Here is a 12,079-nt window from a genome sequence, read left to right on the forward strand (position 1 = left end):
GCCAGAAACTCTGTATTCTAGGCGCATCGCGTAATGCCGCAGCATTACTGCGGATGTCTGAGCTCGCTAACCGGTAAATATGAGTTTTCACTTGGTTCTCGCCGCGCGAACCCACCGGTGCTCTCTATTTTTACCTCGTTAATTACGATTACGCGTCGTCCCAAGGCACGGTGTCATCGCGACGAGAACACGCTACCACAAATGCGTTCGAGGGAAGTGGATGTTGCGTGCATCGATGTATCCGCGGTAGAATATGTAAGCGAAACACCCTAACGCGATTGATGAAGCAAGTATGAAGGAAAAGTATGGAAGATAGGCAGAAAATTGCAAAATAATTCAAAAACTTCCGAGTATGCACCCTTATATAAGGGATGATTTGTAAAGAGGCGAAAGTCTACCGCATTTTCTGAAAGTTTCGTTGAGACATTCTTCTTGTAAAGCCGCAAACTAACGAGCAGGTAAGCTCGTTATCAAAGTATTAACATTTGAAGTTGTTAACGCGAAGAAAATCAGTCGGTTGGCACGTTGTTCGCGGGACAAAAGCCTCGTCTAACGTATCGCGATCGGACGAGCAGTCTACACCCGTTAATTTCTAATTAAACAAGGGAATTTAACGTATCGGCTGCATAGTTTCGGCCTACTCGAGACACGGGGTGGAAACTAGTACAAGTCCTGCGGCAAACGCGAAGGGACGAGGTGAAACAGAGAGAGGTGGCGAGAGGAAGAGAATAGCAGGAACCGGTGAAGGAGGAGAAGGATCTACGACCTCAATTCCCTGCTCTGAAATAGGCCCGAAGTCTTCCTGAGGTCGGTCTTCGGTACTTCGACCGGCGGAAGCAATATTTCCACGGGACTTCCGAGAAACGGCGAGCCCCGCCGGCAATTAGTCAGGAAGTGGCTGACAAGCCTTCTCCGCGTCTACAAAGCGAGCTTTCGACGAATTGACCGCCTTTGTGCGCTCGATCGCCGATCCGATATTCCCGCGAACGCCCGCATACCGGGGATTAAAGATCATCCCCTTTTGTTCTTAATTAATCGTCGAGAGTCGAATCGTTCGTTTCGATCGATCAATCGTCACGAGATGCGAAGGAGAAAGAATCTGTGTTCCGTTCCGACTCGCGGGCTCGCGTTACCACGCTGATTTATCGGGGAAGAGCCGTGGTCGACCGACTAAATCATCACGGTTGCGCGTTGTTTCGCACGATAAGACAATTCTCGCGCGATTTTCCCCCGATATAATTCTTCTTTAATGGCTCGTAAACAAAGTCCCATAAATCGTGACTTTCGTCGCCTCGCCTCGCCTCGCTTCAGCTCGCTTAGTTGAGCTTGCCAAACGCCATACACGTTGCGATTTCGTTGTGAATTTAGAATATAACCTTTTCGCTTTCTCGTCGAAAGGGTATCACGTTTTCGATTTTACCATCTCGCGAAAACTCGTTCCCCCACGGGTCTTGTAAAGCGATACAGTTTTCTCTAGTTGCATTCATCGAGCTCGCAGTTTCCTTATGGACCAGCTGGAATCTGGAAAGTCGGCGACGGATAACGGATGCCGCAATATCCACGAACCACGCGGCGCGATTCATATAAATTACACCGGGTCTGACGTGATTTCAGTCGAGCCGTCGCGCGTTCCGTTACGTGTCCAGTTAACGCCGCGGATTTGTCTTCCGCGATGAAAGCGAGCACCGCCATTCTTTTTCCTCTGGAAATAAACCTGAAACGTACCTACGACGCTCACCTGCCGCTTGTTTCTTTTATGCATACAGTTCCGGGTTGCATACAACATCGGACCCGAGACACAAAGTGAACGATAATTACACCAACACCGGGTATTATTCGCTTAAGTATCCAATTACGGGTAGATCGGGGAGAGAGTGCGGGTCGATTGAAAAATTTCAAATTCCCCGCCCTTAAGGAGAGTCCGCCAATTGTCCGTTATTATGCAGTTCTTGTTATTAGCGTCGACGTGGTTCTAGCAATTGAGCCAGGATAAAAGGCCACTCTATATCGTGCGCCTTGTCGTTTAACGAGTACCATTACGGGGGACGTTTCCAGTCGGATCGTAGGCTCTCCGTTCTCCCTCCCTTTTCCCAGAAAGAGTGCATTGTCTTTGTCATTAAATTACGCCACGCTTAATGATCGCCGTCGACGTCGTCGTCGTCGTCGTCGTCGTCTCTCGCTCGCTGTAATTTACGTAACTGCGGCCAGTTACGTCACGGTGATTCGCGAATGCCGATAACAGGGCTGCGATGAGAACCGTACCGATGAAAGTAGTATTACCCAATAGCAGTGCAGACGTAATCGAGATATTCGACGATCCTCCTGCCTCGCGTCTCTTATTGCCGTATCACGGTACGATACGATACGTGAACAGGGTATTATTATCCGCCTATGCTATTTCCATGTATATTTTCTATACATACGAGTTACCAGCCACAGTCCCCACGGGAGAAGACGTTCCCGTTCCGAGCGTACGAAAATTCTGCACCGGGAATGTATCCGCGGTGGTGGTAGCTTGCTTTATAAATGATACACTCGGTGTTGGTTTACGTCCACGGATTATTATTTACGCGATACCCTCGTTGCACCAGCAATTTTCTACTCCACGGTTCATCATGTTTCGTTAATTAATGCTGGACACGGTATTTCGTGCTCCATGGGTCAATCGATTAAGAAAACGCGAACGAAAATTACGTTCACTGATTTGGTACGTTTATAAAGTACGGACGGGTCGATGATTAATTTCAGTTTGCTCTTTCCGACGCACAGCCAAAGAGAGCCGGGCAATTACGAAGCACGTTAATTATTCGCGCGATCGAACCGCTTACGCATCGCGAGTTTCGAAAATATGGGTAACTCGATTGGGAATATAGCGTCAAGGTATAAACCCGTGTGTCGCCGAATTTCCGAACGGATCTTTGGTATTTATACGGAGGATACATGTACGATCGAGCTAAATTCAACTCTCCCTTTTTATTCCGATAAAAGTGACGTAGGCGGATGGCTTTGGATCGATCTACTGGTAGAAATGGAGAACCAACGAGAGAGATGATGGAAAGAGTAGAATAAGACGAGCTTAAGAGAAAGCAGGAGAGAGAAGGGGATAAGGACAAAGGATATTACTTTTGCTCGTTATCGGTTAATTGGAATCACAAGATTCCCGATCGTTCCTGAGAAGTCAGACTCCTTTCTTCTTTGTACGCGGCTTATCCTCGCGACTTACGTCCGCCCGGAAACAGTGGGACGCGGAAGATGCAATTATCGAGCCGGTAACAAACTCGTTTGGCACGGTAACTGCGACGTCGTGTTTAAACTGCAATCATGTATCAGCGCGATAAAGATGTTCTCGAACGGATTTCCTTCGATTTTTAGCTTCTGCGAATCGCGGCGACGTCGGTCTACGTTTAATTGGAATCGCGGAATTGCCGTTGATTTATAACGTCGCGTCGATCTTGAATTCAGATTGGTACTAATATACGATTGGAAAGCAACGAATACTCGGTAACGACCGCGAACAACCGACTGTACTTCGTTTTTTTTATTCTTCTTTCTTTTCATCTCTTCGTTCCTCTTTTGTTCCTCTTTTTTGATAAGAGAGAAATCCGCAAAGACAATGGGATCTCTCGTCCACAAAAACCGATATTTCCGTCGTCAGAACCACTGTACGCGGCTTAACGATCAACCCGGAAAAGGAAATTTCATCTTCTCGCGGGCTGCCCTCGTTTTATTCCTCTTTTTCCTTCGTTTTTCCCTACCCATCCCTAGCCACCCTTTTCCGCGGCCTCCTCCTCCTCCGCCTCCCTTCCCATCCGCGCTGCTTCTGTTCCTCACCTTCTTATTTACAGCGGCAAATAACTCCTTTTGCGACGTAATATCGTTACGGTTATGTAGTTTCGCCGATACGCCGGTTCTTTATTCTATTCCGAGGGATTCGTACGGATCTACCGTCCCTTGTATGCGCGCCACGTTTCCCTTCTTCTCGCAATCTTTTTCCCTCCCTCTCTCTCTCTCACTCTACCTCTTTTTCTCTTGCTTGCCTATATTTTCAACTATCATCCGGGACAGCCTATTCCCTTCCTTGGCACGAAGACAGAAAACGGTCCGCGTTCGCGAGATTCAAGCGATATTCAGCTGCACCGTTGGAAATTGAACGATTTGTCGTATAAACGTCTTTGAGCCGATTCACGACGACTCGATTGATAAATCTCTACGTCTATGTATAACATCGATCGTGTTTCGTGCTCGGTTAATCTTTCGAACGATCAACCAGGACGACGATCGCCACGGTAAGCTTGCAAGATGGTTGAAAAGCCTAGCAACTCGAAAGTACCTCGCTAGTCGAGTCATGCAGAAAGTTTCTCCGTTTGCGTTTAATCGTCGACGTTAAACTACAGCTTCCTAGACGCGTGATGTTCACCACTTAACTACACTGACTCTCCGTAAAGAGTTTCAAAAATCTTGAAGAATAGCAGTTGACTAGTCTGATCCGCGTTAAGAATTAGAACAATATTTTTTGTAATTACACGAAAGGTTTATCACGAGAATAACGATGCAATCTTTTTATAGCTCCGAGTCAGCTAAAGAAAGCGCAACTAGGGCAGTGATATTTTTAAGAAAATCCCTTATTACCAAGCTATTATCCCTAATTAATTATTCGCGTTTCCCGCTGAAAATTGCTACGATAAGCAGCGAATCGTCGCGTAATTGTCTGCCGGGTAGGGTAACGATAAAGACAACGAACAAGTCGGCTCCGTCTCTGCCTTGTAATTGAACCCCGTTCTATGGTGTGCGAGCTACGACAGCTGGATGCACGCTTTAATCGCAACTAAGCTTATCCTAGCCTGGCGTCCCGTGGAACAGACGGTGACGACGATTTACGGGCTAACGAGTTCGCGCTTCTCGAATTTCCCGGATGTTCGCATGATTCTTCGCTCGTTGGTTGGTCGCGGTAGGAGTTCGCGACGGGGCCACCGTGTCTTCAGCCAACCGACCAAACTTCACCCCTTACATTATCGTCGCACCACCACCGCCGCGCCCGTACCTGCTGCTTCTTACGCTCGCGGGTGCCGCTAACTTTTTAACTAGTTGCAAATTAAAATTTAATTCGGCCTTACCCACCTCGGTCTCTGCTAGAGGGTTCCTCCGGACAGAGAGGGTGGTTCTTAAGAAACTCGAAGGAACACCTATCCAGAGTAGATTTATAATAAAAAAGAACCGATGCTTTATGAAATTTATAAGACCGACGATTTAACAGCAGATCCAGGAGCTCGGTCCGTTTTAGGAGCACGTACAGAATTTCACTTTACGTCCCATACTTTTGACCGGTAGTGTATATCCTCGTAACGGAATATACGAAGGGTCGAACGTAATTTACGCAATTCTACGGCTGGGATAAGATAACGCACGGACGCGGTGAACTTTATTAAATTTCTTTTTCCCCCGGACCTGCTGTGTTGTTCGAGGCTGGTCCAATTTCCAGAATCTCCACAGGGAAGCCGAGTGTTTCTTTCCAAGCCAAAGGGTAGAAACAGAATGGTTGGTTAGGAAAAACGATGAAAATTAGTCGAATTGTAAAGATCATCGCGTGGATTCTATTCCCGGCGGATCCAACAACAACCGAGGGATTTAGTTAGCCAAGCGTAATGGACTCCGCGAAGTGCATTATTTTTTTATTTCTTTCTTTCTTCTGAATGCATCAACGGGTTAAACCAACCGGAGGCCGTTCTCGCGCGCAAGCAACATTTCAATTACCGCTCGACGTATCCCATTGTTGGCGGCGAACTGAGTCGACAAGTTTGAATCTCCCTCGGTGGCACGGTGGTGAGCAATGTAAACATAAATTTCGAAACTACCGTCAGCGATTTTTACGAAGCCGCTGAAATACCGCGAGCGAGTCGAGAGAGCAACGTGGAAGCGCGCAAGGATGACGGGAGTTTTCGCGAGAAAAAGGGTATCGCAACGAGAGAGGAAGAAAGGGTAGGTAACCCCTCTTGCGACGAAGCGAGGGCAGGACGAACAAATTGCACTTCCCAGTCTCGTTAAAACAATGTCGTCGGGGGAAAAAGAGAAGAAGGGCCACGACGAAGCCGTGGAGGAAGGACGGTGACGGGGGGAGGGTAGAGGCCGAAGGAAAAGCTAGGTGGCTGCTGCAGCTTCCAACGAAGCAGTATTCAGGTGGAAAGAGCTCTTCGCTCGTTAGCATTTAATTGAGAACCTCGCGAGGAGAGGACTCCGGGTCCCGGTAACGACCGGTCGACGAGCTCGTTTAAATATTTTAATAATCTCTTGTATCGCGAACGGCGATTCGAATATTTAGCGGCGTCGCGATATCCAGGCCTCCTGGACCAGGCCAACCTCTTTGTCCCCTTCATTGGAAATACCTGGTAAAAAGGAGCCGAGAGAAATCTGTGTCCGTTGGCAAGAACGCGGTCGTTGGTAAACGATCGGCCGCGCCGCGCCACTTCCGTTTTATCGAAGCAATTAGAGCGAAATTTATCGATTCCACGACCGAATGCAAATCGACGAATCGAGTCGAGACGCGATCCGATGCGACGACAGTCATTATCCCGCGACGACGAACCATTGCAATTTTAAGCGATTCGATTTACATCCACCGAGCTATCTTACTTTTTTCAACAGCTCGACCCGAACCTACCCTTTCCATTATACAAGGTGAATAAGAACATTACATTTTTCCATATTTCTAAAAACAACCGTCCTGTTTATCTTTGCTCGAATCGACGAGACGAAGAAAATAAGACGAGAGGATTAATCCCATCGTCGATTCGATCCGCCTGACCTCTATTCTTTCGCAAAGTGGACCGTTGTAACGAACAGGTCGTATCGACCCGTGAAACGGCCTTCGAATTTTCCACTCTAATGGAACGTGCCATTTAGGCCAACATTTTGAGACGACACGTTTTTCTTGGTTGTTGTTTTTTTTTTTCCCCCTCGCCTAGTTACACGGGCACAGCTGCTCATAAAGCGGCATACAAGCGCCTCGTTTCGATACGCGCCTATTTATCGGCTTTCCTCGAAGGCTCGTTCATCATACCGTAAAGCGATAATCAATTAATCGCAGCGAGAACTCGTATTTAATATTTAAACTTCTCGGCGAGAGAAGATTAATCCTTTACGCTCCGGCAGGGCGTCTATGATCGACCTATTTATCAGGGCAACCTCTTTCGCCGCGTTTTCTTCCACGCTCGTGTTACTCAACGGAACTTATCAACCGTTGTAAAATACATTATTGCCGGTTCGTTAATTTTTCAGAAATATTTATGCGAGCTCGTTCTCGGTTACCCGGCCAGCGTATCGTCGATCTTACCAGGGCGTTCCTTTTACGACGCCGTTTCGCCGTACGATAGTAGACGATTCTTTCCGTTGCATCGCTTCCTTATTAAACGTTCAATGATGCATTCCGCGCCATGAATAATCGTTCTTCACCAGCTCGCCAAGATGATTCTCGATACCTTTTACCAAGGATCTTATCGATCCCTCAAACGCGCCGTTACCCGTCGACCAGTTGAAACGCTACTCTTTGACCTTAATACTCGGAGGAAACTTGACCCGTGGTCAGCGTTAATCAGTCGACTTAGTAACCTCTTCCGACCGCAGCTAAGTTGACCCGATCAGGATGCTGCTCGTTTAAAATCTTCGATCTATCGTCGTCTAGTTTCGGTACATCAAGGTGAACCGAGTTCATTAGCTCACGAGCGATGGGTGCGCAAAGTTTCGTCGGGTGTGCCGAAGAGAGAAGAGGGTGACTCGACAAGACTCGTAGCAAGGCCGATTAGCTTACGCTTACGGGGCATCTATATATCGTCTTTGGGAACGATCGACAAATATAGCCAGAGTATCGTGTACTTCAGTGGCATTAACTCGGTTTCTCTGCACGGATTTCACGGCCGTCGACTTGGTGTTTATACACACCGTCGTCGTCGGTGGAATGCACGCCCCGGTACCCGCTGGTATTTGTTGTTTGCAGTTACTCAGCCCTCTATGTTTTCCCCGTCTCCCATACCCTCAAACCATTCCCATCGTCGTCTCGCTTTCTCACCCAGTCCATCCCCTACTTCTCCTTCTTCTCGCCCCTTTTACTACACCAAGAATGCACCACGCGTTGCCCCGTGCAAGCAACATACTCTGTGTACCGAGGGATGGCATCGGGTAAAAGAGGGGCAAGGAGAATACAGTCTGCTGAGAGGGATTTTATTATACGGTAGAACGGAGACCCGCAGGAATATAACCGTGGAAATGCGCAAATAATACGAAAGCCACAAAACAGGCGGCAGTGATAACATCGCGAGAACACGGTGACAACCAAGAGGGACGAGAAGAGAACGTGCCTCTTCCGCCGAAGAATCCAACTACCCCTGCCCGCTCGCAAACGGCTACGCGAACCGTAATAACGAAACCAGCAAATATTTTTCATCGCCGGGTCACGTATACCGGGGAAAAAATACGCTACGCGAGGATCGCGAGGATAAAACTCGCGTTCGCTGTTGGATCTTCGCGAAGACGAAAGAAACGGACACTTCCAGTCCTACGTACATATTTGTAAAAAAATAGAAAAAATCTTGTGTTTCATATTTTTCTTAGGTGGCAGCTCAAATATTTGTTCTGCCTGGGCTCCTTCAAAAGCAAAATTCTACCTCGCTTCCGTTATTGTCGTCGAGGGAAGAACATCGATTGAAATTCTAATTCCGACGCGGGTCCAACTTTTACGAGCCGGTCAGCTGGCTATCTTAATCGAAATCGTACGATTAACGCCCGATGAAAAACGGTCGAGATCTGAAAGTTTTACGAGTACGAGCCGAGAGAGTAATCCGAACAGGGGCGAACTTGATCTATCGTAAGCTGGATCGCGACAGCCATCGTAGATGGTCGCGAAAGGATCTAGATCGCGACCAGAAGGACGTAAAATCCTTGAACAAGCAGAGAAGAGGATCATCGGAGATGGTTTTCGATGTCCGAGCGATTTTTGATCGGAAGAGGTCAGAGCAACGATCTCCTCTCTCTCTCTTAGTTACTCTTTCTCACACTTGCGTTCGGTGTACAGAGGTGGATAGCGAGGTACACGGTTTCCCCATTATCGGGTGTTTACGGCGACGACGAGGGGCGCAGAAGGTAGCACACACGAGGTGGATCGCATCGCCACCGGTGGAGATCGCATCGGTCGCTCCGCATAATAACTAGCTACCACGCATTTACATTTTAATACGGGGCCACTCTGCATAGCCGGATAAAAGGTATAGTAACGGAGTAGGATGAAATGACCGACCTCTCGGGTCCTCATCGACACCCTCAGCCTCGCGGAAATAACCGGCAAATTAGCCGGAACTCTGCTTGAAGCAAGATCTCGAAAATTTCCTACACAAACGAGGGTGAATCCCCTTTTTCCTACGCGACTGGCTTGTTTTCGTCCTGGCAATTGTTGTCGTCGAGAAAAATACACGCGGTGATCTCGCGACAAGAGTCGATGGCGCGACTTTTTATTCGAGCCACCTCCTCGAACAGCAGCGTTAAAGAAGCGAGCTTGTTATTAATTCAGTTTGCAGCAGCCGTGGAGAACGGCAGTAAATTAAAGAGTACTCGCACCGAGGGAGTGAGACACGCACACATACACAGACAGAAAGACGTATTACTCTATTTCCAACGTGGAGACTGCTAAGGCGGGAACGTCTTGTTCGACGAAAAAAAAAAGTGTAGTCTTCTTTACATTTTTCTACCAACAGCGACGACGATCGTTACTTTCCACTACAGGACGCTTAACGTACCTTGAAATCTACCGAAATGTTTCCCCCTTAGATCATTTACAGAAAAAGCATCACGAGAATGCGACGTTATTTTCAACGCTATTCCCCCTATATTTATTAACCTCTTATAAAACAATTGACAGATAAAAGAATCGTATCCGATAATATTTATTCATTGTAAATACGCGATGTATCGTTTGCGTTACTCGTTGCTATGCAAATCAATGTATTATCAAGTGCTCGAATCAAGAGGATAAATCGAATCAGCTCGTAAGCCCGAGAGATATCAAGAACGTATCAAATAAATATTGCATATCAAGATATTAACGAAAAATCAATTATTCCAGAAGCATTGATCGTGATGGTATTTAAATACACGGAACATAGAGAAACGTATATACGTGGCGCTACGTTGATGCGTGTAAGCGATTTATGAAATATGTATTTGCTGGCAAGAACTCACCATGGATGATCACTGGGAACCGTGGAAGCGATCAGGAAAGTCCGATTGATCCAGCAACTCGTCGTGAAAACGTCCTCGTTGGTCATCGATTATCCAGGATGAAGGGACGTTGCTCGTCGCAAAAGATTGCCGGTGTATCGCGTCGCAGGATCCAAGGAAGCAGCTAGATGTCCATTAAGATAAGCCACGGCCATGTTTAATGGCGAATCCGAATGTCGGCAACAAGGTTCGTTCGTGTCGTGGCGGTGGTGACGGTTGTAAGGGTGGTGGCAAAAGAGAAGGGTGACAAAGAAACGAGAAACAGGGGCGATCGTTTCGTTCGCTGGTTTATAGCGTTCTCGCGACGTATCCGAAATGCGATACTGCGGCTGGATAGGCCTTGAAAAATGTTCTGAAACAGGAAAAAGATAACCGGTTAGCTATTTCGCAACGGTAACATCCGATGGAACGAAATCCATTTCGTCGGATGAAATGAAAAGAGCAAAAAGAATAAGAAAAAAAAAATAGAAAATGAGGTTCGAGAGGGTGAAGTTGGAAAAGGGAGAGAGAAGATGGAAAAAACAGAAAATTATTAAACGCGATCGTATCGGTACCGTGTCCGTGGACCGATGCAAATGGCCCATAAATTTGCGAAATTACATTGAAAATCAATGCGCAAGAGGGTAGCGAGAACGAAACAGAGAGGGTGAACGAGTTTTAATAAAAACTCTCTAGCCTTTTTGTCAACGCGGACCTGCTCTCAGCGATATTAAAGCCCGAACTTGAATACTGGCTAGCTCGTTTCGTCGAAATGAACGAGCTTACATATTCTTAACGGTTTTATAGCATGTAAGGGAATATTGGTATCCCCCCATACTGTTCTCGGTATTTTGCTTATCAACCTATGTTAAATGTTCGTAGTTTACTCTATTTCGTATCGTAGAATATTATAGCCTTCGAAAAAAAATTTTATGGTTATTATAAGAGAGAGACCACGCAACAGAAGCATATTCTACACGAAGCTTAAATAGTGTGACATTATGTACGAAAGGTGGCAATCATTCCCTTTATACTGTGAAAAAAAAAAAAACAATAAAAGAATAAGAGCGTAGAAAAAAGCAGATTGACCTTATTCTCGTAATAGCCCGACACTGCCATTCGATCGACTCTTGTTTATCAATGAGAATCTAAGCCGCGAATAAACGGCGGTGGGTCGATAACCATCGTACCTGCTGCACACACCCTCGCGATTCTATTTGATTTCCCAGCAAACTATCGATCCGTGGTATCGATCCAACCGCTTCTAGATCTCTGGCCAAGTTGTCTCGTTCGTGGCAAGCGTGTTTCGTTATCTACTCGATCGTTCCACCGTAATCGGTTCTACGGTCACGCGCGAAACAATGTTCGCTTTCCTGGCGAGAGACCGTGCCCTGTTGAGCTGACGCTTCTATACCGTCGAATGGGGATGCCAGGAAGAGGGACAGAGGAGGGTGCGCCTGGTGTACGCAGATATACAACGGTGATTTATTAGGTGGAGAATTCCAATTCGCGGCCTGATTCACCGTAGACCGCAGCCGAATCCAGTAAACATCTTCGATCCTCTTCCTAACAATTCCTCCCGGTTCGTCGTGTGTAGGTAGGTGTGTGTCGTCGCAGAATTTCCCTCCGTTCCTCCATTTCTCCCATATTCCTCGCGCAAATCCCATTTACACGAACGTTCCTGATGATTACTCGCTAAACAATTATCGTGTTGCACGTGTTCCCAAGAACGATGAGATCGTTAAAGAAGAGGGAGAATGATCGTCTTGCTTTAAACGGTACGATAAAGATGAATCATCCGGTTCTTTCGAATACTATGAACAACTCTTTATTTCTCTTC

At 46.9% G+C, this 12,079-nt stretch overlaps 1 protein-coding gene across 3 annotated transcripts in view; it reads right to left on the minus strand.

The window, feature by feature from the left end:
* The window catches only part of Tmtc2 (Transmembrane O-mannosyltransferase targeting cadherins 2), a 244,380-nt gene that overhangs the window by 227,538 nt on the left and 4,763 nt on the right, over nucleotides 1-12,079 (minus strand). For all 3 annotated transcript variants that reach the window (XM_034318557.2, XM_076688867.1, XM_076688868.1), the window contains exon 2: nucleotides 10,222-10,612. The gene's annotated coding sequence lies outside the window, so the exon portion shown is untranslated. The remainder of the gene's footprint in view (nucleotides 1-10,221; nucleotides 10,613-12,079) is intronic.

The sequence above is a fragment of the Osmia lignaria genome, chromosome 6 (genome assembly GCF_051020975.1).
Source record: "Osmia lignaria lignaria isolate PbOS001 chromosome 6, iyOsmLign1, whole genome shotgun sequence".
NCBI classification, from domain to species: Eukaryota; Metazoa; Arthropoda; class Insecta; order Hymenoptera; family Megachilidae; genus Osmia; species Osmia lignaria.